Here is a 26,974-nt window from a genome sequence, read left to right as displayed (position 1 = left end):
CTTGCCAAACATGGAAGAGAACGCACGCCCCTACACAAGGAGAGTCAACTTTGATCAAAGGTTGGACCAAGTCCTTATGGACATATGTGTAGAAGGAGCTCAATGGAAAATTGACTCAAAAGGCAAACCGGTTCAACTAAGAAGACTGGACCTTAAGCCTGTAGCTAGAGGATGGTTGGAGTTCATTCAATGCTCAATCATTCCCACTAGCAACCGGTCTGAAGTTACTATAGACCGGGCCATCATGATCCATAGCATCATGATTGGAGAGGAGGTGGAAGTTCATGAGATTATACCTCAAGAACTCTACAAGGTGGCTGACAAGTCCTCCACTATGGCAAGGTTAGCCTTTCCTCACCTCATTTGCCACCTATGCAATTCGGCTGGGATTGACATAGAGGGAGATATCCTCATTAAAGAGGACAAGCCCATCACTAAGAAAAAGATGGAGCAAGCAAGAGAGCCCATTCATGGAGCTCAAGAGACGTATGAAGCTCATCACAATGAGATCCCGGAGGTGCCTCAAATGCATTTTCCTCCACAAAACTATTGGGAGCAAATTAACACCTCCCTAGGAGAATTGAGTTCCAATATGGGACAACTAAGGGTGGAACATCAAGAGCACTCCATCATCCTTCATGAAATAAGAGAAGATCAAAAAGCAATGAGGGAGGAGCAACAAAAACAAGGAAGAGACATAGAAGAGCTCAAGGACATCATTGGTTCCTCAAGAAAGAAACGCCACCATCACTAAGGTGGATTCATTCCTTGTTCTTATTTCTTCTGTTTTTCGTTTTCTATGTTATGTGCTTATCTATGTTTGTGTCTTCATTACATGATCATTAGTAGTTAGTAACTTTGTCTTAAAGTTATGAATGTCCTAGGAATCCATCACCTCTCTTAAATGAAAAATGTTTTAATTCAAAAGAACAAGAAGTACATGAGTTTCGAATTTATCCTTGAACTTAGTTTAATTATATTGATGTGGTGACAATGCTTCTTGTTTTCTGAATGAATGCTTGAACAGTGCATATGTCTTTTGAAGTTGTTGTTTAAGAATGTTAAATATGTTGGCTCTTGAAAGAATGATGACTAGGAGACATGTTATTTGATAATCTGAAAAATCATAAAAATGATTCTTGAAGCAAGAAAAAGCAGCAAAGAACAAAGCTTGTAGAAAAAAAAAAGCAAGCAGAAAAAGCCAAAAGCTCTTAAAACCAAGAGGCAAGAGCAAAAAGCCAATAACCCTTAAAACCAAAAGGCAAGGGCAAATAAAAAAGATCCCAAGGCTTTGAGCATCAGTGGATAGGAGGGCCTACAGGAATAAAATCCTGGTCTAAGCGGCTAAACCAAGCTGTCCCTAACCATGTGCTTGTGGCGTGTAGGTGTCAAGTGAAAACTTGAGACTGAGCGGTTAAAGTCAGGGTCCAAAGCAAAAAAAAGAGTGTGTTTAAGAACCCTGGACACCTCTAATTGGGGACTTTAGCAAAGCTGAGTCACAATCTGAAAAGGTTCACCCAATTATGTGTCTGTGGCATTTATGTATCCGGTGGTAATACTGGAAAACAAAGTGCTTAGGGCCACGGCCAAGACTCATAAAATAGATGTGTTCAAGAATCATCATACTGAACTAGGAGAGTCAATAACACTATCTAAACTCTGAGTTCCTATAGATGCCAATCATTCTGAACTTCAATGGATAAAGTGAGATGCCAAAACTATTCAAGAGGCAAAAAGCTATAAGTCCCGCTCATATGATTGAAGCTCTGTTTCATTGATAGTTTGGAATTTATAGTATATTCTCTTCTTTTTATCCTATTTGATTTTCAGTTGCTTGGGGACAAGCAACAATTTAAGTTTGGTGTTGTGATGAGCGGATAATTTATACGCTTTTTGACATTGTTTTTAGTATATTTTTAGTAGGATCTAGTTACTTTTAGGGATGTTTTCATTAGTTTTTATGTTAAATTCACAATTCTGGACTTTACTATGAGTTTGTGTGTTTTTCTGTGATTTCAGGTATTTTCTGGCTGAAATTGAGGGACTTGAGCAAAAATCAGATTCAGAGGTTGAAGAATGACTGCTGATGCTGTTGGATTCTGACCTCCCTGCACTCAAAATGGATTTTCTAGAGCTACAGAACTCAAAATGGTGCGCTTCCAATTGCGTTGAAAAGTAGACATCCAGGGCTTTCCAGCAATATATAATAGTCCATACTTTGCCCAAGTTTAGACGATGCAAATTGGCGTTCAACGCCAGCTCTCTGCCCAATTCTGGCGTCCAGCGCCAGAAAAGGATCCAAAACCAGAGTTGAACGCCCAAACTGGCACAAAAGCTGGCGTTCAACTCCAAGAAGGACCTCTACACGTGCAACACTCAAAGCTCAGCCCAAGCACACACCAAGTGGGTCCCGGAAGTGGATTTATGCATCAATTACTTACTTTTGTAAACCCTAGTAGCTAGTTTATTATAAATAGGACATTTCACTATTGTATTTGACATCCTGAGTTTTATCTTCGGATCATAGTAGTCTTGGTTACTCCGGTTCCCCTCTGGGGCCGAGACCAATGAACTCCATTATCACTTATGTATTTTCAACGGTAGAGTTTCTACACTCCATAGATTAAGGTGTGGAGCTCTGCTGTTCCTCAAAGATTAATGTAAAGTACTATTGTTTTCGATTCAATTCATCTTATTTTGCTTCTAAGATATTCATTTGCACTTCAACCTGAATGTGATGAACGTGACAATCATCATCATTCCCTATGAATGCGTGCCTGACAACCACTTCCGTTCTACATTAGATTGAATGAGTATCTCTTAGATCTCTTAATCGGAATCTTCGTGGTGTAAGCTAGAATGATGGCGGCATTCAAGAGAATCTGGAAGGTCTAAACCTTGTCTGTGGTATTTCGAGTAGGATTCAATGATTGAATGACTGTTACGAGCTTCAAACTCACGAGTGCTGGGCGTTAGTGACAGACGCAAAAGGAGGGTGAATCCTATTCCAGCATGATCGAGAACCGACAGATGAATACCCGTGCCGTGACAGAGTGCGTTGACCATTTTCACTGAGAGGAGGGGATGTAGCCACTGACAACGGTGATGCCCTTGTATAAAGCCAGCCATGGAAAGGAGTAAGACTGATTGGATGAAGATAGCAGGAAAGCTAAGGTTCAGAGGAACGAAAGCATCTCTATTCGCTTATCTGAAATTCTCACCAATGATTTACATAAGTATTTCTATCCCTATTTTATTAATTAATTTCGAAAACCCCATTACTATTTTATATCCGCTTGACTGAGATTTACAAGGTGACCATAGCTTGCTTCATACTAACAATCTCCATGGGATTCGACCCTTACTCACGTATGGTATTACTTGGACGACCCAGTGCACTTGCTGGTTAGTTGTGCGAAGTTGTGAACCATGGTATTGGCATCATGTTTTTTTTTTTGGCGCCATTACCAGGGAAAGAAAGAGCGATGAATTTTACATAATCAAAGTGTAATCACAATTTCTATGCACCATTACTAAATAACCTTAAGTCACACAATTGACTTATACTCAAAAGATTATGCCTCAACCCATTTACTAAAAAGACATCATCAATGTAGGTAGAATGATTATTACCTACTTTTCTAACAACAACTATTTTACCTTTTCCATCATCTCCAAAGGTCACAAAACCTTCATCATAGTTGTTTAGTTTGATGAAAAAAGTTGACTTTCCAGTCATGTGCCTTGAGCATCCACTATCCAAGTACCACATGTCCCTTTTGTTCTTGGATGCTAGGCAAATCTGCAATAAAAACTTCAAGTAACCTTAGGTATCCAAATTAATTTGGATCCTTTGAAGTTAATCCATCTTGGTTGCCCAAGTGCATTGAAATCACACACAACATTGTAAATTTGGTTCCCTACAATTCTTTTTTCAATGAAGCATTGTGAATATGAGTGACCAAATTTTTTGTAGTTAAAACAATGATTTTCTGATGCATATTGCTGAAATTGAGGTGATTTATTATGCTGGAAATGATTAAATGATTGAAATTTTCTGGTTTTTGGAAGATGTGCTTTTCTTTTGACAAACTATTTTTTTGTTATAATTATTCCTCTTTTCAAAATCATTTCAACCAGAATTTTTGAAATCTTTTGGACTTTTCGAATGAGAAGTTTTGTTGTAAAATGGTGAATTTTTGAAAGCAGCCTCATTATTTGAAATGTATCCCAAGCTTGACCTATTTGATGTAGGTTCGGTTTTTTATGATGGCTCATTTTCACTAGTGTAAAATTCATCAAATTCCTCCTCATGTGTGGGAGCATATCCAAGACCAGGTTTGTTGGATTGGATTTGATTTTTGATGAAGAAGCCACAAATTTCATAGAGGAATCATTAAAAACTGTACTTTCCTTGGTCACATAACCTAAACCAGATTTTTCAAATAATTGTCTTTGACTTGCAAGTAATTTGTCCAAGTTACTAGAACTTTGAGCAAATTTTGCTAAATCACCATTCAGCCTCTTAATCATTTCATTTAATCTTTCGTTTTCAGCAATAAGCTCTTGAGAAGGATCCACAATGTACTTTCCCTTTAATTTTTCAAGTTCAGATTTTAAAAATCTGTTTTCTTCAATAATATCCAAAGCACATTCAGTTCATTCACCTTTTTTCTCAAAAAATCATTTTCAGCTTGCAACATATCTCTTTTAGATTTGAATTTAGTGTACTTATCCAACAGTTTTGAGGAATTTAGTGTAAGATCATCAATTATATCATGTAAATCATCTATGAACAAGTCATAATAATTTACCTCATCAATTTGATCATTACCAGCCATGAAGCAGATTTTATCTTTACCTTCAGAATCTTCTTCCTCATTCGAGTAATTCTCAAGTTCCTCCTAAGATGTCATGAGCACTCTCTTCTTTTCTTTCTTCCCTTTGTCCTTCTTGAGCTTCGGACAGTTGAGCTTAAAATGTCCAGCCTTCTTGCATTCCTTTGAGCTTGAACCCTTGTACTTGCCTTTGTTCTTCATCATCCTTCTAAGTCTCCTAACAAAAAACATAATTTCATCATCTGAAATATCATCACTAGACTCACTCTCTTTTACTTCTATTTTTGACTTGAGGGCTATTCCCTTTTTCTTTGAGTCTGGGTTTGTGCGTGTGGCTTCATAAGCAAGGAGTTTTCCTCTCAGCTCATCATAGGTTATAGGGCTTAGGTTATTGCTCTCGGCTAGGACAGTGGCAGTGGTTTCCCATTCCTTTGTGAGGCTTCTAAGGAGTTTTCTCACTAGGATTTGTTCTGAGTAGTTTGTACCCATAGCATCAACGTTGTTGATTATGATTGAGAATCTCTCAAACACTTCATCAATGCTTTCTCCATCCTTCATATTAAACATCTCGTACTCTTTTCACAGCATATCAATCCTCGTTTCTTTGACTTGTTTAGTGCCTTCATGTGTAACCTGGAGTTTTTCCCAGATTTCTTTGGTTGTCTTGCATCTAGACACCTTTCGATACTCTTCAAAGCTGATAGCATAGTGAAGAAGGTTGATGGCTTTAGCATTCAGCTCCATTTTCTTCTTGTCGTCATCATTCCATTCAGCTTCTTCTTTTGGAGTCACAACTCCATCAGCACTTATTTTTGTTGGACTTGGGACCGCTTACAACAATCTTCCATATGTTGTAGTCAATGGATTGAATGAAGATCCTCATCCTCTCTTTCCAGTAGGCATAGTTCTTTCTGTTGAAGAAGGGAGGCCTATTGTTTGACTGGCCTTCAGTTAGAGTGTATGTAACTGTGGTTATGCCCAAGTTGTTCGCCATTGGACCTTTGCTCCAAGAGGTGAAGCTTAATTCTTGAGACCAAGGCTCTTGATAGCAATTGAAGGTTGTAGAAGGCTTAGAGAAGGGGGGTTGAATCTATGACCTTCTTTTAAGTTACTAAAATAACCCTTTTTAAAGCAGACTTTCAATCTGAATCTATTTGAACTCAGCAGTGGAAAATTTATGAGACAATTTATTTTTGTCTCATGAATATCAGAAAACAGAACAGAGCAGGGAAGAGAAAAGTTGACACCATCATGTATCCTGGTTCAGTTGCCTTGTGCAATGCAACCTACATCTAGTCTCCACCACAACAGTGGTGAAATTTTCACTATAGTTAAAGTATTACATACACCAATTCCACAGGATTGACACAATCCTTTCACTCTCAAGTTCTAACCTAACTTGACTTGGTTATGCTAATACCTAACTATTCACTCTTAGTGCTCACCCAACTAAGAAAGGGGTATCTCACTGGTACAAGATACAAGATACATAATCAACCTAAAGAAATCTGAAATCACTTTAGACTTTTCACTCATGTGTATCTCTCTGCCTCTTTCCACTCTTAGGCTCTTTCAATGACTCTCTCATTCAACCTTTTACCTCAAGAAATTATAGAAAGATAAAGATTAAAAAGAAAATTACAATCTGTGAAACATGAAGGAGATTGATGCTTCAACAGCCTCTTTGCTATGTTATAAACCAGATTTGCTTGCCTCTGATTCAGTTCCTCATTCTGGCGGAATGCTCCTTTGACTAGGAAGCATTGTCCAAGTTGATGAACTTCTTCAGAGAACTCTTCTCAGAACATACACCTCAAAACACTGGTTATCTCTCCTTGGGTTCTGAATGATGAGAAATCTTCTTTTGTATCTCCTTGCATGTTGCTGAGTTGTTCTCTCCTAGGTCAACCCTCAAGTTGTGTGCTTCACCAACTCACTACATCACCTTTTTTCAGTTAATTCTCAAATTAGGAATTTTGGTTCTGACCTTCTCTTGTTGACCGAAAGTCACAGGATAGCAGAAACAAATATTTTCAATGGTAAATCCAGATCTTGGCCATTGAAACACTACTTGGTCCCCAAGACACAATTTTGACCATAGATTCACAATAGTGTTAAATAGAGATCAACTTTTCCATGTAACCCAATTGGAGTGACAGAGAGTTAAAGTTGAAGAGAAGAAAATGAGATGCATGTAGAAGGAAATAAATCACCATTAGCTTCTGACTTCTCTTGATACAGTTTGATGTGGGTGATTAGACTTCAACCTTTTTGCTAAACCTTCTTTTTCTTGCTTCTTTGGTGAATAGCTTAGGAACTAAGCTCTCTCTTACTTCTCTGATTTCTGACCAAGAGGGAAAAAGGTGAACGTTGCTTTTGGTGAAAGCAAATTGGAGGGATTTGCTTGCTATCGGGCTTGGATCGGTTCTTTTCATTCAGCCCATTGATTTCTTTGGTTTGATTTCTTTGGGCTTTCTTTGTTTGTACAACCCATTAGCATTGGTTTTATTTTCATCCTATTGGGTTGCTGCAACAATGAATTTTGGCCTGCAACATTTAATAAAAAATAATCAACACTAATTAGTTAATTTGCCCAATAAAATAGTGTTTGTCATCATTAATTAATTTAGTTAATTTCTTAACTCAACAAACATCTATCCATTCTTTAATTATACCCAAATCAGAAGCAACATCCAACAAGTCGGATCAATGCTACTCAAACCCTACATCAATCAACACCCTTTATTCAACACTAACCAAGTATCATCCATTATTTGCTATTTACTCATCAAAAACATTAAAGTGTAAGTTGGATTTGGTTTAAAAAAAAAAGAATGGGAAAGGTAATGATTAATAAATCAGAATATGGCCATGGAAATGGTAAATAGAAAAGTAGTTATCATAATAGAAAATCTATTGAAGAACTCAGATAAAAACTAATCTCAACCTACGAATATGTTCAATTTGTAACTAAATCCTATGACAAGGATCTAATTAGAAAAATATATTGCATCTATCGTTACGGATCTTAAACCTAAAGGAAATAATATAAATAATCTCTGTAATGGATTTTCTTTTTGTGTGTTGGGTGAAATATTTTCTTCTAACAAAGCTTTTAAGTATCCATAATGTATATAATTTATCTTTATATGCAGTATGATACTAAACTAAAATTAGAGAATCTATTAGTAAGAAAATGGAATTATTTTTTATTGCAAATTAATTCTTCATATAATCGGATAAAAAAGAATTTTAGTAGCAATTTTTCACCATTAAAAAATTAAAAAAATAATAGATATGTGAATATTGTGACTTAGTTTTCATCTTATTATAAATTCTCAACTTTTATACACTTCATTCACAAGATACACTTAGCCATATAGAACCATCTTAGATTTTCTCCCCTGCCTCAAAAATGAAAAGCTAAATCTTTGTCCTGCTTTTAACATTCATGTTTTATTTACCATACTTTTTCACTCGAAGAATTTATAGTGGTGTAAACACTAGCTTCAATGTTGTTGACTATGGTGCTTTAGAAAATGGTCAAACCGATGATTCACAAGTATATGTTTTTAATTTATATATTAATATATAAATAATATTATTTGAACCTTTTGCTTCTTTCTTCTTTTTTTTATTTCATTATTTTTTTTCATCTTTTTTCTTTTTATAATTCTAACTAATTGGCAATGTTTGAAGGCATTTTTGAAAGCATGGCAACAAGTGTGTGGAGCAACTCAAGAAACTCCAACACTCATTGTACCTCAAGGAAAAACTTTCAACTTACGAATATGTTTAATTTCTGAAACTTACTTCAATGCTTATTATTTCATTTTGATTCATAAAAGAAACGTAAGAAGTGTATGATCCTTTGCACTTTCTGCCTTTTATATTAATGTTTATCATTCCAAGTGGTCGATGCTACAAATGCTGTTGAATTCTTCCAATTGTGTGAGAGAGTTGAATATAAAGTTTGCTAAGAAGTACAAAACCATAACCTGAACTAACTACCCATGTAAGAGTGCACATAGTTGATCAATAACCACACCAATTATTTTATCTTTAATTAAAAAAAAAACACCCCGCCAACATCAGTAAGGCGCTTTTGTTGAACAATTAGAAAAAGAACAATGCACCTACTTACTAGCCACACATACCTTGCAAATAAGAAAGCTACATAGACTTAGAGAGGAAATTAATGTATCCTATGTTAACCTAATCACTGGGTGAATCAGATAGCACAATAAACAAAGAGTGACAGGGAATACTTGAGAACTAATTCACTCAAGATTCTTATTTTTCAAAAGCATGATCGAACTTGTAGCATCTTTAAGGAACACAAAAAATCACAAGAAACATAACAATACCATGTCCAAATCCTTTTATAAAAATATGCAGATGAAATCAGAAGCAACATCTAACAATTCCCTAATTATACCCAAATCAAAGTAAAACCCTACATCAATCAAAACCAACTATTAAATACTTACCAATTAGTATGTGAAGGGTGAATTCGAGGCTGGAGCAAGGGACGTCCTACTGCGTTCAGCGGAGTAGAGCAGGGAGACTTCAACGGCACTGCCAACACCGAGATGTAGCAGCAGCGGCACGCTCTAGATGAGAAGGAGAAACACCTTGTTCCTCGCACCTGGGTGGAACGACGTCGCCGTGGCCGAGATTGTGGAAGCTCCGATTAATGTGCGAAGAAGCACGTCGAGGAGATGGGAGCGTCGCAGTGTTCTCAAGCGGTCTACAGAGGTCGACTGTTGCCCGCACGTGGTGGACGGAGGCGCGGCGTCCGATGAAGGCGGAGGAGAAGTTTACCCGATGATCCTTGTACTCTGGCGCGGCCGTGGATGGTTTTCAAATTTTGCTGCGGTAAAACGGTGAAAGGAGAGGAGAAGGTTTGGTTAGGGTGATTTTTGTTTACCTGGATGAATTTTAGGATGTTGCTGAAGTGAGGTGGGCATCAGGGACCCGACCCAAGAGAAGTTGGCAGGTTTTTTGCTGGACTCCCTCTTGGCTCCCTAGCATAATCAAATCTTTAATAGATAAAAATAGCTATTTATTTTTATTAATAACATTTTTATTTGACAATTACTACTCTTTAGTGCCTTATGTATGTCATTTGAATTTTAATTTAGATAATTGTCCTCTACTAATATTCTCCATCCCAAACATTTTATAGAGTAATAACTCTTAATTTTATTATCTTTAAATAAATTTAAATCTCAAGTTATTATTTTTATCAAAATTTGGAGAAAAAAATGAGTTTGAACGATGAAATATAATTAATTCAATTATGATATTTATTAGATAATCAGGTTTAATAGAATGAAATCCAATAAAATTTAATCTCAAACATAATAAATATCAAATTCATAATTATTCAACTTAAATTAATCAAATTATTCAAATAGGTGTGTAAATTTTTTTAAAAAATTATAATATATATAGATATTGTGCTTAAATTATTATGATGATTATGTTATCTAATTTATTTTGTAAATGTTTATATTGTGCTTAATTTCTCTCTTCGTAGTAAGTAGTGACACTATTTTTTATTTTTATTTTTCTTTTTCTAATACCAAAAAAGTTATTTGAATACTTAGATTAATCGATCCAATTTTAATTCTAACAACCATTAAAATTAATCTCATTCAATAACATTTTAATCAGTTTGAATAATTTTTTTTCTTAAACTTAGATTAACCCCGCTTGATTACACCCTTATTAGGTTTGATATCAAATTTAAAATTACATGCTTTTAACAAAATCATTCAAAATTATATTTCTTGTTCTTAATATATTTATATTTGTCTTCCATCAACTTAAATTATTGGGCCATCTGCCGTCTCTTCTCTAGAATTAAAGAAGTTTGAAGCTTTCCTAGGTTTAAAAGTAGCTAGTAGTTGTCTTCACGTCGTCAACTTTGAAGGCTGCCACTGTGTGCATATAGAAGAAGAGATTGCGGTTGGTTTCAGCCTCTCCCGTCAAGTGTTAGTGGTCTTCTTCGTTAGGATCAGGTTGCTTCTACATCAACACCGGCTACTTCTGCATCAACTCCGATCCTTGCCTTTCTTTTTCTCGTCGGTGCTGGTTTTGTCGGAGCCGCCGTCACCTAGTTCTGCTACCGCGACCGTCGCCAATAGGGGAAGCTTGTCTCCGTGATTCCCATCCTGGCGTCCCTCGTTGCCTCCGGCCAGTGTCTAGTTGTCTTATTATGTTCACAAAGTGACGGTGGTTGTTGTAGAACTAGGGGTTTCGTTTAGGGAAGGAGTGGGCAGAAGGGAATCAGTTCGAATCTGGAATAGTGGTCTCCTAGGTCGGGTCTGTCCGTCCCTACCCAAGTTCAAAAAAAAAAACTCAGAGACATGCAGTACGCATGGAAGCGCATGACTCAGTCTCTCATGAGAAGCAATTAGCTAATAGCTATAAATTGCGGCATTCACCTCGTCGCTCTCTCCCTCTCGCGCCCCCCAATTTTCTCGCATCATCAGTTTCCTTTGTCCCTCCTTTTACGAATCCCATGCTCTGGTCAGTAATTTCTCTTCTTTTAGATTTATCTCCTCCTCCTCCTCCTCTCAATTTACTCTTCTTTTTGCATTTCGACATTTTTCTCTGCCTCCTTCTTCATTTTTCCTTTTCGGTATTTCGTTTCTATGAATTTTGTGGATTTAGCTGTACTTTGAAGATTTTCTCTTCAAATTTGCATCTTATTTGCCTCAGTTAGTGAGGTTAGATTTTTAAATCTTGCTTTCTGAATTTGATTACTTTAAACATACACTTGTGCTTATGATGTGCTGTGCTTTGAATTATTGGCTCATTTTTTTGATATTGCAAGAGTTTGTGTGTTGTGCGTGGATATGGATTATATGGGTGTTAGACTTTAGTGTGGGACAGCTTTTAGCTGACACAATAAAGGAAGAAATTGGACCCAATGATTTCTTTGTTTAAAAAATTTGTCAACCAATTGGACGGTTCGATTTCCGTGGGAACGAGAATTTAAATTTTGACTTAGCTAATCGGACTGTCTGATTTCTATATATATATCAATTTTTTTATTTTGCGAAAATCAAATCGGACGGTACGGGTTGATTATTGTATAATTTTTTTGAATCAGTTAAAAGTAATCGCTGGGTCCGATTTGTATATATATATATATATATACTAGCAAAAGACCTGTGTGACGCATGGGTTGAAAATTTTTGTTTGTTTGTTTTGGCTTTTTTTTTCAAAGGTTTTGGATTGTCACTTTTTACATTAGTAAAAGTATTTTTATTGTTCAATTTTTAATTAAAGATAAAAGATATATTTATTTTATCACTACTCAAAATACATAAAGATCCTTTCTTAATTTCTCATAGTTTGCTTCTACTTTTTCAATTACGACCAAGTTTATACTCATTCTTTCTATTCTTGCTTTTCAAAACATTCACTTTGAATGTCAGCATACAATTTGATGAGGCTATAGAGATCCTGCCTCACAGTACATTGTATGTTATTCAACTTCATAAATTATGTAACAATAAATATAATTTAAAATATAAACAACACAGTTCAGAAGATAAATATGATTAAGAACCATAACCAATACAATTTATGTATATAAAAAAATTTCTTTGATTTATTGTGTTAAAATAATTTATTTATTAGATAAAACATTTATTTTACAAAAATATAAGTTATCAAATTTCAATGCTAATAGGGGTCTGAACTACTATTTTAGCCTTTGATTTTGTTTATTTGCTGATTGAAGAAAAAGAAAAAGAAAAAGAATGGATGTCTGAAATCTCTCATCAAACTTGTTATTTTCTAAGACGAAAGAAAGAAATAGTGAGATAAGTGCAAGGCTTCTTTTATCCAATTTCAACTCGTTCCTACAAATCTCTCAACCACTACCTTTTAATCTAAATCCTAACTTAAATGATAACTTAAATGAGAGAGAGCTCACTATAGAGGACATTATGAAAGTGACGCTTGAATGAATACTCCAAATACACAAAATATGGTCTATTTTTAATATACCATTTGAAAACTAAAGAGGTAGTATTTTAAAAATAGTTCCTAATGTGCCTCTAAATTTTTTCCAACTTATCAGATTCTATAAATTATGTAACCTTATACTACCACTAAAAATATCTATCCTATCCAAAAAGACATAAAATTGAAGCAACATAGAGTTGTAAAATAGTACTAAAATAAAAGAAGTCAACTAAAGAAACAATTACAAAAAATCAAGAATACATTTTTGTGTAAAAAATAGACATTTCTAATAGCCTCCTAGTCTAGCTCTATATCAAGATTTAAAAAGCATAAATTCTTAAGAGGTGATGATAATTGACAAATACTCTTTCTTTATTTTCTTTGTTAATTTTCAACCATTATTTAAATTTTCAAAATAATCATGAATGTTAGTGGATCAACTTATGACACAACGAATCATTTTCCAAAACGAAACAGGTAAATCAAAAAATTAATAACTTTAATAGTTTCAAAAAAAAGGTAATATGAGTAAATATAATTATGCAGGCGGCTTAATATCCATACAAATAGTTATTCGAAATCACAAAATCAAAATATAAGAAAAAACCCTATTATTAAGCAGTAATGCAACTACAGAGATAAATTTCTATTTGTATGTAATAGTTAACCTAAACTATGGAATCAAAGATTTGAACTGGTACTTATTGGCCTATAAGATCCTTGATTTGGAACAATAAAGAAGAGTTTCAACACATATACTTGACCTCGGACAAAAGTTCTTGAACGTATGAATCATAGGCCTGCGAATAGTAACTTGTATCTTGCAACCCTAAAAATACACAAGACAATTTGTATCAAATTTGGTATCACCGACCAAGAAAAGAAAATGTATAATTTATACACATTAAATGAAATAACAGTCACGGATAAGCACATACAAAATATAGTTAAATGCGAAAATTTTTCTTCAACAAAAAACATACTTTGTGCTATTTTAGAGCTTTAAAGTTGAAAACTATATATAAATCATTTTCTAAGTAAGCATATATGTAAATGATTACAAAATAAATAAAATATATATTTTTGAAACTATTAATGCAAATTAAATATTATACATGAATATATTAGGAGAGAAATAAACCTTTGATCACTTTAAAAATAGAATCTATCTATTATATATTCGATTATATATTACTAATTTTTAAACCAAAATATACCACATATCACTCTTTTATTGTAATTGAAATCAAAAATTTTTTTCCAAAATTAAAGAACCTCTAACTACAAAACAAAAGATAAACTACAAATAGCCAAACATTAAATACATATGCATTTATAGTTTTCCACACAATGAAACAATAAAAAAACTGAACTCATGAAAAGTAAAAAAATAATGAAACAAAATATAAACATTCAATTAATGAATTTGGCATCCTGTCATTTTGATTGAATCATTGTATAATGAGAAAAATAATAGAATAAATAAACTGGAGGGATTTACATGTATAATGACAATCATCCGAAACCAATATGTTTTACCATTAATAAAAGACTGAATCAGCAGCTATATTCTACTACTTTTTATTATACTTAACTGCCTAAAAACTATAAATATATATATATATATATATATATATATATATATTAAATCTTGATCTCAAGCTCAGAGAGTAAATATGAAACAGAATAAACTTACAAATATCTCAATAACCGTAATCTATTATATATATACTATCACAAATCACTTTAGCCCATAAAACTAAAAGCATCATTTTTCATAAGCAAACATCTTCATTTGATCATCATCTAAGTGACAACTCTAAAATATTTCAAAACTATTCATCAAATAAGTTCAGAATTCTAAAATATTATTCTTCCTTTTTTTTAAATCAAGAAATAAAATATTTTTATTATAAAAATAAAATTTTTAAGCAAAGCAAAGCTATAGACAAACACATAATTTTGTATCATAAAATAGCAACACACACACAATTTGGAACCATAATCTGATATGAAAATCCAATCTAAGATTCAAGAGAACAGGAATATTGACTACATGGAGAATATTGACTACATTTTTCAGCTTGACCTATCCGAAGTTATAGTATTAAGATAAATAACGTACCAAATTTGTATTAGCCTCTAGGCCCTGTAGAATGTAATCTCAAGTAAATTATAATCCTCTAGTACCCACCCAAAGAGGTACCAATCTATGTAGAACAGAATCAGTAAATGCCCAACCTGCCACAAGAAAAGTACCATTAACACTGAAATAAGGATTAGAGATGTAGAGTAACACAAGGAAGAAGTACAAAAGCTGCTGATATGGGAAAGTGAACATCACTTCCATGATATACATAAATATAACATTCATTTTGTTATACGATGATATAGCCTTCCAAACATACCAAGTCCAATTGTTTGAAATTTATGATTCTGAGAGATGTTCTTGTGAGTCAAATGTAAATTATTAAAATGTAATAATAGTATTATTATTATTTGACTTAACTTCATCAAGAAGCTTTTATTTTTCCAAGCTAAAAGCTGTTTGACAATTGAAGAAGGGGGAGCAACAATTAAAAAAGAATTTAAAATAACTTCTAAATAAAACTCAAGTGGTGTACACTTATATATAAATAAGATTATGTAGATTATCACATTCACAACCATAGTGCTTATTATACAAATGAAGTTTAGTTACTAACAACACCCAAGGAAAAAATAAAGGCACAAAGGTAAATTTGACTCTCAATTCTTTTTTGTGCAAGAATTCAGAAAAATGAATATGTGAATAACTCAAGTACAATTCAAGCACTATAGAATAATACAAAAAAAAAGAGAAGCACTTACTAATCTTATTTCAAAAAACAGGCCAACAAAATATGCATTCACAAAATAAATACTCAAGATAAATAACAAAAAAATCACTGGAATTGCACCAGATGGAATTTTATACAACTTCCCACTTTTTACGACAAAATTTTTTAAAATTAAATGCATAAAAATGAAACACCTAAGAATTAAAAAAAAATAAGAGTTAAAAGAGTTCCAGTGCGAAGCAAATAGTGAAAAAAAAAGCAGAACAGCAACACTAATTATTTATTTAGTTCAATATCCAAGAAGAAATAATGCATCAATAATTATAAGATTAAAACCTAATATAGTATCATAACTGAAATTAAAATAAATAACACAACCATGACAAAAATCAATCCAAACAAACTCTCATCGCCGCCATAATCAGATTGAAGAGAGCGCTGCACCACAGAACTATGGCAGCCAGAGGTGAAAAGTATAGGGCTCAATAGTTCCATCTTCTCTATTATTCATAACCTTTCCGGGGTTTATAGTACAATTATCCAGAAATATGGAACCCAAAGACTGGAAAGAAGAACTCAAAAACCAGACTACTAATTCAAAAGGATGTGAACCCTGCAATACGAAGTAGAATGAAAAAGGGTTTAATGGATATGGGGCAAGAATATGAAAAATAGAATAGCTCTGCAAAATAAAATGCATGGAGGCCTAGATTGTGCTTGGAAAATGAGATTAGTCAGAGCCATAAGATTGTTGATGGAATGATATAGGGAGTGAAGAACATGAGGGAGGTGGGGGTAAAGTGTTTCTCTGAGAAAGGATCCAAGAGAGATTTGTTCTATCACATCATATATTTCTTTCTATTTTTTTTATAAATAAATAAAAGAATACAAAAAGACACAAATTTAAAACAAAATAGATATACCTCATACTATAAATTAGTAAAAAATAAAAGTAAGAGAATGCATTTTTTTAAAATATTTAAATTGAAATATATATTATATTAACTAAAAATATAGTTTTAACTAACAAAATATATGAATTAGTTAGATTGAAATATATATTAAATAAAAATTAAGTTTTAACAAATTGATCAATAAACATAGCTATACACTAAAAGATTACAACTAAAATAACAATAAATTCATATGAATTTAAAAGAAAATAAAAAGACACCTATAAAATTAATAAACAATAGCAATGATACCAACAAAAATGCACGTTTAACACATCAAATGTGACAAAAAAAAAAGTAAATTTTATCCAAAAATATTCATCAACTTCAGTATTCCAAAATATTATTCTTCCTTTTTTTTAAAAAAATTAAGCAATCAAATATTTTTATTTTAAAGATAAAATCCTTAAGCAAAGTAAAGCTAAAGTCAATTACACAAAAAAATTAAAAAAAGTAATAACATTTGTCAGATCTTAAAGACTAATTTATCTGGCAAATATGAGAATTGGCCAATATGAGAATTAAGACTTCAAATTCAGGAAGAATTTGTTATGCAAATTTAAAATGTATCTCTAATCTCAAAAATTATTTTCAAAATACGCAAATACACATACCCATATAAAACATAATAAAAAAGGAAGATTATTTAATATAGTTTATATAAAATATAATAAAAAAGGAATATTGTTTACCTTAACTTTCTTAGAGAGTTCTTCATCTACAAGACAGCTGAAAAATCATTACAAACAAAAAATACCCAAAAAATAGGTGGATGATTCATTATTTCCATACACTTGATGACAATTCAAAATACAATAAATTATTAATTATTTGAAACAAACTCAAAATGGATTATTTGGCTTCTCAACTGGTTATAGGATTCGGAAAGATGGTAAGAGTTGGGGGGCCATCTCTCTGAATCCTATACCCAGCTCAAAAGCCAATCAATCAACCACAGTTACAATTTGTCCAGAAATTTCATAGACATATAATATTACATAGCAACCTCTATCTAATTTGTCTTTCCATAAAAACACAAAGTAAAACAAAAATAACAACAGAGTAATATAAATGAAGAGTCATACCTAGCAGCGCCACCGCCGCTACTACCAACACCAGAGCGGACCATCACAAGCAAATTGTCATTCTTCACGCCTATCGCTCTTAACTCGTCAGAGTTCCTAATCTCCTTCCCATTGAGGAGTAGATGCTGTTGCTATTGCTGGATAGGGACACTTCTTTTCTCATAAGGGCAAGTTTTAACTCCAAAACCAGCACAACAGAAAGAAATCCAACAACAAAACTAACGTCTCAAAAAGATTTAAAAACAACACTAAAAAACTAAACTCATAAGATCCATCATCTCACTGCACACGAGTCAACCAACAACACCATACCAAAAATCAATAACATCAAACTCTCACGAGATTTTATTTATCTACATAATAAAATAAAACTCTCAGAGAGATGTAGAATTCCTAAATAAAAAATTTGCTCCCATCTAAGCAGAATAAAATTTTGGGTAAAACACAAAACTGAGAAATAATGAAACTCACCTCAATCTCCAACAATGCGTTGTTGTTTTCCATCTACCAATTAACACACAAAAAAACAAACCAAAGGTTAAAAAAATTAATAATAATAACAAAGTAAAGGATAAAAAAGTAAGTGATATGAAAGGAGACGATGAAAAGACATATGAGATCTTTGATGGTTACAGATGCAACAGAGAGAAGTGCATTGGGTTGACCTTTATAGAATTTCTTACTTTTTACCACATAAGCTTTTTACAATTAAATGCATAAAAGTATATCATTTTAGAATAATAAGAGTTGAGAGCTCTAGTGCAAACCAAAGTGTGAAAAAAAAATGCAGGACACCAACAAAAAAAATACACATTTAACACATCACAAATGAAAAACCAGTCAATTTAATCCAAAATTATTCATCAAGTAAGATCAAAATTCTAAAATATTATTCTTTTTTTAATCCAACCAGGAAAATAATTCTATTCTAGAGATTAAATCTTTTAGCAAAGAAAAGCCAAAGTAAATTATACAGAAGAATTCAAATAAATAAGAACATCTGAGATCTTAAAGCCTAATTTATCTTGCAATATTAATATTAAAGAAAGCATAAGAAATCCTAGTCACTCAAGACGTGAAATCAAGAAAGGAGAAAGGAAATCCCCAAAAATTGTACCTTTCAGCTCTAGAATCTGATGGGACGGAGCCATTCCAACTCTTGGACCGCATTGAATCAAAAGAGGGTTTATTACAAACACACAAAAAAATAACAGGCAAAAAATAATTTACACATACATAAACAGGATCAAAATGATTCACCTTAAAGGTATATACAATTTGGAATAAAAAGATAGAGTTGTTGTATTATTATCATTATCGGTCTAAATAATACCAAAACCATTTCTTGAAGAAACATTGACGATTAATTTGGCGACTATATTTTGCAAAGAAAGAAAATGATACAGTTTGGAATTCTTTGTACTATCATGAGAAATAAACGTGCCTTGGCCAAAGAAAATCAACATAAAAATCGATTCCAAAATGAGAGGCAAAAAAAACCAACATTTGAAGGTGGCCCCTTGCGTGACAAAGAAAGAAAATTAGAAGATACAATTCAGAGACGATAATTCAATAAAAACAGAACTATTAAACAGAAAAATAAGGGTGAGGAAAAGAAAGAGACCTAAAACACCAAGAACATAACCAAAAAGAGAGCCACCAAGAGCTCCAACAACATAAGTGAAAACGAAGCAATCTCTGAAAACCCAAAGTTGCATACATCACTTAAAATAATAGTATATCTTTCTATCACCTAGGTATCCCATGCTTAGAAATATCATAATAAGGCATCCATAAATTCCTTTGATAAAATAATTTCTTTCAAAAAGGTTTCATCTGACTAAACAAACATATGGACTTAGCCAATTTCAACCACAAGATTGCAAATAAATTTTAAGGATGGACGAAAAAGCTAGATGAATGTGCCAATAAATACACAGAAATTAAGACAAGATGTTTTTCCATCATTGATGGTAGTTTTGCAGCAGCAAGAAGAAATAAAGAAAAGAGCATCATATTGGGTAACAAATTATAAATGTATGCATGAAGAATCAAGGTAATGTAAGGAAATAATGTCCATGCACTATTCTACGCAAAGTACATAATACAATAGCAACTATAATTGAAATCCAAGATAAACATGATAACAAAAACTTGCCAATCATCTCTTCATCATTTCCCGATTTTCTACAGCAAGCGGCTCAAGTCGCCTGATGGCCTTCCTAGCTTGATCATTTGAGGGATCAATTTCTAAGATCTTTTTCATATCTGTCAATTGATATTTGAAAAAATAACTAAAATTAGTGAAGTGAAAAAATTATGGTATGAATGAACTCAATGATGCGAAAAGAAAAAAAATCAGAATGGCATCAGTATGCAAAACATGTACTTCTTCATTAAGATCCAACAATAAGGAATGCCTAATGATACTCATACTGGCTTTCCCTAGGTTGGCAAATACCACATAACAGTGGCACCTTTCCAGTTTGAGAAACTACACTTACCCCCTTACTGTGCAAAAGAGAATAAAGTCAAGTCCTGCTTAAAGTATAATAACCCCTAATATAAGATCTGAACTTACCAGCAATGGCTTCTTCAAAATGTTCAAGCTTTTCATGAGCTTCTCCTCTTCTTACTAAAGCTTTAATGTACGCTGGATTCAGATCTAATGCTTTTGTGCATTCTTTAACTGTATTGTCATATTTTTCCTAGGATATGTTTAGCATAAGTTAAAGGAAATTAGATTCTTTACTTAATCAATTTCAAATATAAAAGGGCAAATATGATGCAAGATTCCATACCAGCTTTATCTATGATTAAAACGACTTCAAAAGATATTATTGGAAAATAAAAAAAGAGGGATGAAAGAGTTGAACCACACTTAAAAGGGTCTAGTTTGCCAAAAATGGCCCCTCGGATGGATGCATGAGGTATCTAGTTTGTGAGCTCCCATATTATATTTTTACTTTAAGCAGGCCTCTTAATTAAGCAAGTTGGGTTCATATTTTGCTCAGACTAATTACATTTTTGCAATAATAAATATGTATATTAAAATATATATTATCTCAAATAATAAATTAAAACCACAAAAAAGGAACAAATTAAACATAATTTCTATGAAAAAAAAGGCAGAAAGAAAAATTATTTAACTTAACTTACAAACTTTTTGAGCCCATTTTCGTGTCCAGAAGAACTGTGCTGCAATCTCATATCATAATCTAGCAAGGATCCTCAATTGATCTTTTAAACACCTTCATATACCAACATATCACAATAAAAAATAATACTAAATTCACATTTATTTGAAAGACAATCAAATAAATCCTAGAAAACACGATGATAACCTTTATCTTCAGGATAAAGAATTTATCATGTGACACCATTATTTCTTTTTTTTTTCCCACACAACGTCGGTCCAAATTACAGGATAAAGAGTACCTTGTTCAAGTGCATTTTGTGCTCTCAACAGTTTCTCCTTCCCTGAATGCCAATTTAAACGACTCCAATTTAGACTTTGCCATTTCAACCATTTTCCACTAACATCTGCAGTTGTAAAAATCAGAAAGTCAACTATCTTTGGTCATCAACACAAAATCTGAGCCAAAAATCCAAAGATCCTTCCTTCCGGGGTCAAAAATGCAATATGACACTTAGACATAACCAATCCATAAAAAACTTAAATTAAATAAAACGAAAGCACTTGCAAAGAATAAAAAACCAAAGAATTAGAGAAACAGAATAAGAACAAATACAAATTAAGCTCTTTGCCCTAATACATGACTCAAGTAACACAATAAGCATGAATAAGCTACAACAGAACAACAACCCACGCTACTTACCCGAATCGGCTAATCGGGTATATTCAACTCGCCTTTTCAATTTTCGACTTTGACAACCTGAGCTGCAACCAATGAAATTAGGTTAGTTTCCTTGGCATTAAATTGAATGAAACAACAAAAATGAAGAAGAAGTAGCAACCATTGAAAACAACATACAAACCAGATTGTGGAGATCAAATTTGAAAACCTAGGGTTTCAGAGACACAGCGACAGAGATGACCACGCTCAGAGATCAAGACATCTATTCTCTTCTCTCAGAATCCACTCCCAGAAATGGAATATCATCTTTATAAACCCTTACCTACCACCACCCCAGTGCTTTAAACTCCAGCTACCCAAAGCGCAGAGACAAGCAGAGCGCACCCGACCACATATACATCGTAATCCAGAGAGCTACATCAACCACCACTAGAGAGGAGATCCGACTCAGATGGACAGCAAACCCCATCGAGAGAGAACCAAGGGAAGAAAAGAGTTTGGGTTTTTTTGAGATGTAGTGGGCGGAAGAGGGGCGCGTCAACTAAAGAAGAGAGAAGAGAAAGGGGGAAGCTGAGATGATAGAGAAACGCGTTAAGCGTTACTACGTTTTATTGTTTTTTTTTAACTCAAATGAATGTGAGACTGACGTGTGGCTGAATGAGCCACGGCTATTATACAAGTAATAGATAAGTGTGTGTAACTCGTAAACCACTTCTCATATCTCCCCTTCTTTTTCTGCTTGTTCTTCTTCTTCCCTCAGCTGCTATGTCTCTCTTCTTTCATATGAACTAAAAAAATAGTGAAGTTTTTATGTATGTGAGTAAGAGAAATGGATGATAGAATTCTTTTAAAAGTATATTATTTTGGTCAAATTTTGGTACAAACATCTGAAGGAGTAAAATTTACTTGTGAAAATCCGTTAAATATTGTTATTCCCTTCACAATCTCATTTGAAGAGCTCAAAGGTGTGATTTGTGAGAAGATAGATTATGAGATGTCAAGAAAACTATCATGTATTTTATACAGATATCCCATACCAGTATTTGGTGGATTCATTCAATTTCAAACCAAATATATAACTGACAAAGCGAGTATGCAAGAGATGTTTTCAATGTATATTGAAAGTCGTGCTTAGATCTCCTTCATCGAGCTGTACATTGAATTCGAACAATCTGAGGCCGACCGAAATATTGTACGGGAAGATTACAATAGTGACAATGAGGAAGAGTTCGAAAGCAATTACGAAGTTATTGGTCCAGACGGAGATGAAGATCAAGGTGACAACACTATGGCTCCAAATGTGACAGACGTGGCAAATGCACTCGCAAACGAAGTGCCGTTTGAGGTTCCATCTTTCATGCAAGTTTTGGATTTGGAAGCCATGCATGCTCCAGAGTTTCCGGAATATATGAGTGTAGGTACGTAATTGCCTATATTTATAAGAAGGATTAGAACTTTGTAATAATTTATATTGATCGATGGACCAAATAGTTAAGTGACATCTAAAAATATACTCAATTAGCATTTGTTTATGTGTTTATTTAGTTAAAATTAAGATAATAATATTTTTAGTGAGTTATTAATTTAGTTAAATATTAATTAGTATTTATTAATCAGTATTTATTTATGTGTTTATGTTTTTATTTTGTTAAGATTAAGATAATAACCTAATGTAAAGTTTATTTATATCAATATTGATGTAGTGAGTAATGATTTACTTTTAATTTCGGTTATTAAATATTTGTGTATTAAATATTTATCGTATGGCTGCCGTCATGGCAGAAATTCCTATTGTCGCAGATGGTGAATTTGCCGTGGGAATGGAATTCAGTTCCAGAAAAACTGTTATTATGGCGATGAAAGATTATACCATCCGAAGAGGTGTAGACTACCGGGTGTATAAGTCGGAACCGTTGACATTTTATGCCAAGTGTACATAGTATGGGTCAGGGTGTGATTAGCTTATCATGGCTAGCATGATCAGCAGAAAGTACTGTTGGGTTATAAGGAGGTATAATGGTAGTCACACTTGTACCAGAGCCACAATTTCTCAGGATCATTCGAAGCTGGATTCAAACACAATTGCAAAAGTAATAAAGCCATTGGTTGAGGCTGACCCCTCGTTAAAGGTAAAATCAGTTATTGCAGAAGTGCAATCAAAGTTTAATTACACCATCAGCTATCGAAAAGCATGGTTGGCTAAGCAAAAGTCATTAGAAAAAATATTTGGAGGTTGGAAAGCGTCGTATGAAGCTTTGCCCATATGGTTTGAGGCCATGTGTCATAAGGAGCCATCAACTGTCATCCATTTTGAGATTATTCTTGCATATCAAGACGATGACTTGGTAACTGATATCCAGGTATTGCATCGAGTCTTCTGGAGTTACTACCTCTGCATTAGAGTATTCAGACATTGTAAGCCAGTTGTCCAGGTGGATGGGAATCACTTGTACGGAAAGTATAAGGGTTGTCTGTTAGTGGCAGTTTCATAGGATGGTAACAACAATATCGTCCCAATTGCATTTGCTATTGTGGAGGGAGAGACTTCTGATGCGTAGCACTTTTTTCTTAGTAACCTGCAACAACATGTTGTGACTCGTAGTAACGGAGCTTGTCACCTCCTAGAGCTTTTCACATGTTTTGCATCAGGCATATAGAGTCAAATTTTCTGAGAAAATTCAAGGCACTATACCTGCAAAAACTTTTCGTCAATATAGGTAACATTGAGTCATTCGAAGTTCGTTATTAACAGAGTTACCTTCAATAAGTGTTTGTCATCCTTTTTTTCTGTTTGTTTTTTGTTATTGTGCAGGATATTCGAGGACGATTTGCGAGTACGAGGTGAGTTACCAGCGTTTACGAGAACATGGCGAGGCTTACAGTAACTGGTTAAACTGAATCCCCATGTGGCATTTGATGGTGTTTACGACGAACCTAGTGGAATGCATCAACTCAGTCTTGAAGGGTGCATGCAATCTCCCCATCACTGTACTTGTCAAAGCAACATTCTACAGGCTTAATGAGTTGTTCACCTGAAAAAGAGCCGAGGCAGAGGCTCGGATTAATGCTGGCCATTTTTTTCTGAGCTTGTGACCTCAAAATTGTATGCAAATTAACTTGCATCAGGAAACATCCAGGTTAATTGTTTCGACAGGCAGAATGAGGTATTTGAAGTGCGTGAGATGTCAAGTGGACTGGAGTATGATGTCGACCTCCGTTATCAACGATGCGACTGTGGTGAGTTTCAGGTGGACAAAATTCCTTGTCAACATGTGTTTGCATGTTGTGCAAATCAACCACTAGATTGGCAAGTGTATGTTTATGATGTTTATAAATGGACTAAGTTCGAAGGGTTTACTGAGCTAGGTTTAGGCTACTGGGGATCCTACTACATGGCCTGCTTACAACGGGCCTCGATTCGTACGAATCCGTACCTGAGACGCGTTACTAAAGGTCGCCCAAGGATGACATACTTCTTGAACGAGATGGACACGCGAATATTACGTCGTCCTAGGTGATGTACACAATGTGAGGCTGAGGGACACAGCCGTAATAGATGCCATCAGTCTGTTGGTGCAAGTGCCGACAATAATCAGGAGTAGAATTATAAATTATGATATTTGAAAAATTGTAACTTATATCAAACTACTTTATGACATATGCGACTTTAGATTTTGTCTAAACATTTTACGATATTCAAAACATTATAACTTGTCCAAGTACTCCATGACATGCATAGTAATGATACATAGAGCAGTTAATTGATACATAAAAAAGTTAACTGATACATAGAAAATGTTAACTACACAACAACTACTTTCTCATTGCCCACTTTGCATCTTTCACAAGAATCTTGCATTTCTTGACGGCCTTTTTGAACACAGACAGAGTGAATCAATTAGCGCTATGACATGACGGATCAACCCTGAGATTGTAGCCTTTGCCTGTTTCATCTGGAGTATGTGCCTCAACTGTATACAATTTAATTAAATAGACCATCCTAACATCAATATAATAAAAACAATTGACCAAACAAGTATATAATATAATCATATGACCAATGGGTAAAGCAATAATAGGACTTTCATCATCACCATCATCAAAAGCATCAATACGGGATTCTTCATCCTCGTCCATGTCCTTATCTTCATCCTCCCTGTCATCTGGTTTATCTACTAGATACTCATCAGTCTCTTGCTCAAGTGTCTTAGAATTTTCTTCAATTAGACCCATTAAAACACGGTTATGGTTTTAACTATTAAGAATTCATCGACCACCGTCACTCCTACTAGAGTCACCAGATACTAACCCTCCAGAAGCACCCAAGGAAGTGCGGCATGGATGCCTCGCGTCCAAGGAATACCTACCACCATGAAATCAGGCTGATGGCCATATTGTGCTTGCCTGCATCTGCAACCATGAATCCAAGCAACTGGCTAAAAGAAGCTCTGTCTCCTGAGTCAAACTGTGGTGTACTCCAATACTGCTGATGTATTGGGTATGAAAGGGTAAACTGTGTTTGAGGTACGTATTGGCTTGAGGACTGAGATTGTTCTTGTGGAGGTGGAGGTGGCGGTGACTGTGGCTCCTGCTCTTGATTGTCATCATCCATAACCTGATTACTTTCATCATTCTCTTGAACCACAAGATCCGACAAGTTCAAGTGGTTGCCATATTTTGTACGGTATCAGTACATGTAAATATCTAAGGGATGTTGTGGAGGCATGGGAAGTTCAGTAAAAACGTGACTATACCTGTTTATCCACTGCATTCCCCAAAATGAATGAGTCGTGGCTGTGGCCTAGTTATGATTCTTAGGACCAATTAGGACTTCTCCGTGTGCCTTGTCTAGATTCTGTTCCTGATGAGAAACTCCCTTAACAAAACCGAACTGTCGCCTAAACCTATCGGTTGCATGCCACTCAATGCATTCAAAAGACACCAACAACACCGTCACGCTCGACACAACCGAGTGCATATAGATGTCTGCAGGAATTATGTCCGGATCAACATGATCAACAGCATAAGCAACCCACACAAATTGGGGAAAATAAAGGAAACATATGATTACAATCCAAATAATAATAACACTAAACCCGAAACAAATACTTCTTTAATGAAAACACACATGGCCTTCCTGAAGATCATCTAAGGCCTTCTTAAAGTGAGCAAGCGTAAGATATCTATAGCATCGGTCTCCACACTCCCAGTTACGCCACCTAATATGACTTATTTCATTAACGCAATTGGATTCTAAATATGAAGATATGATGTAAATGTAAGATAAGGTTACCTGTTTGCAAGCGAAAAACTGCAGGATTCCCTAGGAACCGGCGCTAGATATGGTAGGCGGATCCAAGCCCAATTGAGCAGAAGTGTTAGTAGATCATCGATTTCCTTACAGTCAAAATGAGATGCCCTACATAATGCCCTGTACAAGTTTGCTAGGCATGCCGATCCCCAACTGTACTGTCT

The 26,974-nt window shown here is 34.2% G+C and overlaps 1 pseudogene; it reads left to right on the top strand.

Annotated features, from left to right (window-relative positions):
* The first annotated feature begins 22,328 nt into the window (after positions 1-22,328).
* Positions 22,329-23,439, top strand: LOC148546235 (uncharacterized; annotated as a pseudogene).
* Positions 23,440-26,974: the final 3,535 nt, after the last annotated feature.

The sequence above is a fragment of the Arachis ipaensis genome, chromosome B9 (assembly GCF_059453495.1).
Source record: "Arachis ipaensis isolate K30076 ecotype BB chromosome B9, ASM5945349v1, whole genome shotgun sequence".
NCBI classification, from domain to species: Eukaryota; Viridiplantae; Streptophyta; class Magnoliopsida; order Fabales; family Fabaceae; genus Arachis; species Arachis ipaensis.
The sequence above is the reverse complement of the archived record's forward strand: the minus strand, read 5'-3'. Positions and strand labels throughout refer to the sequence as shown.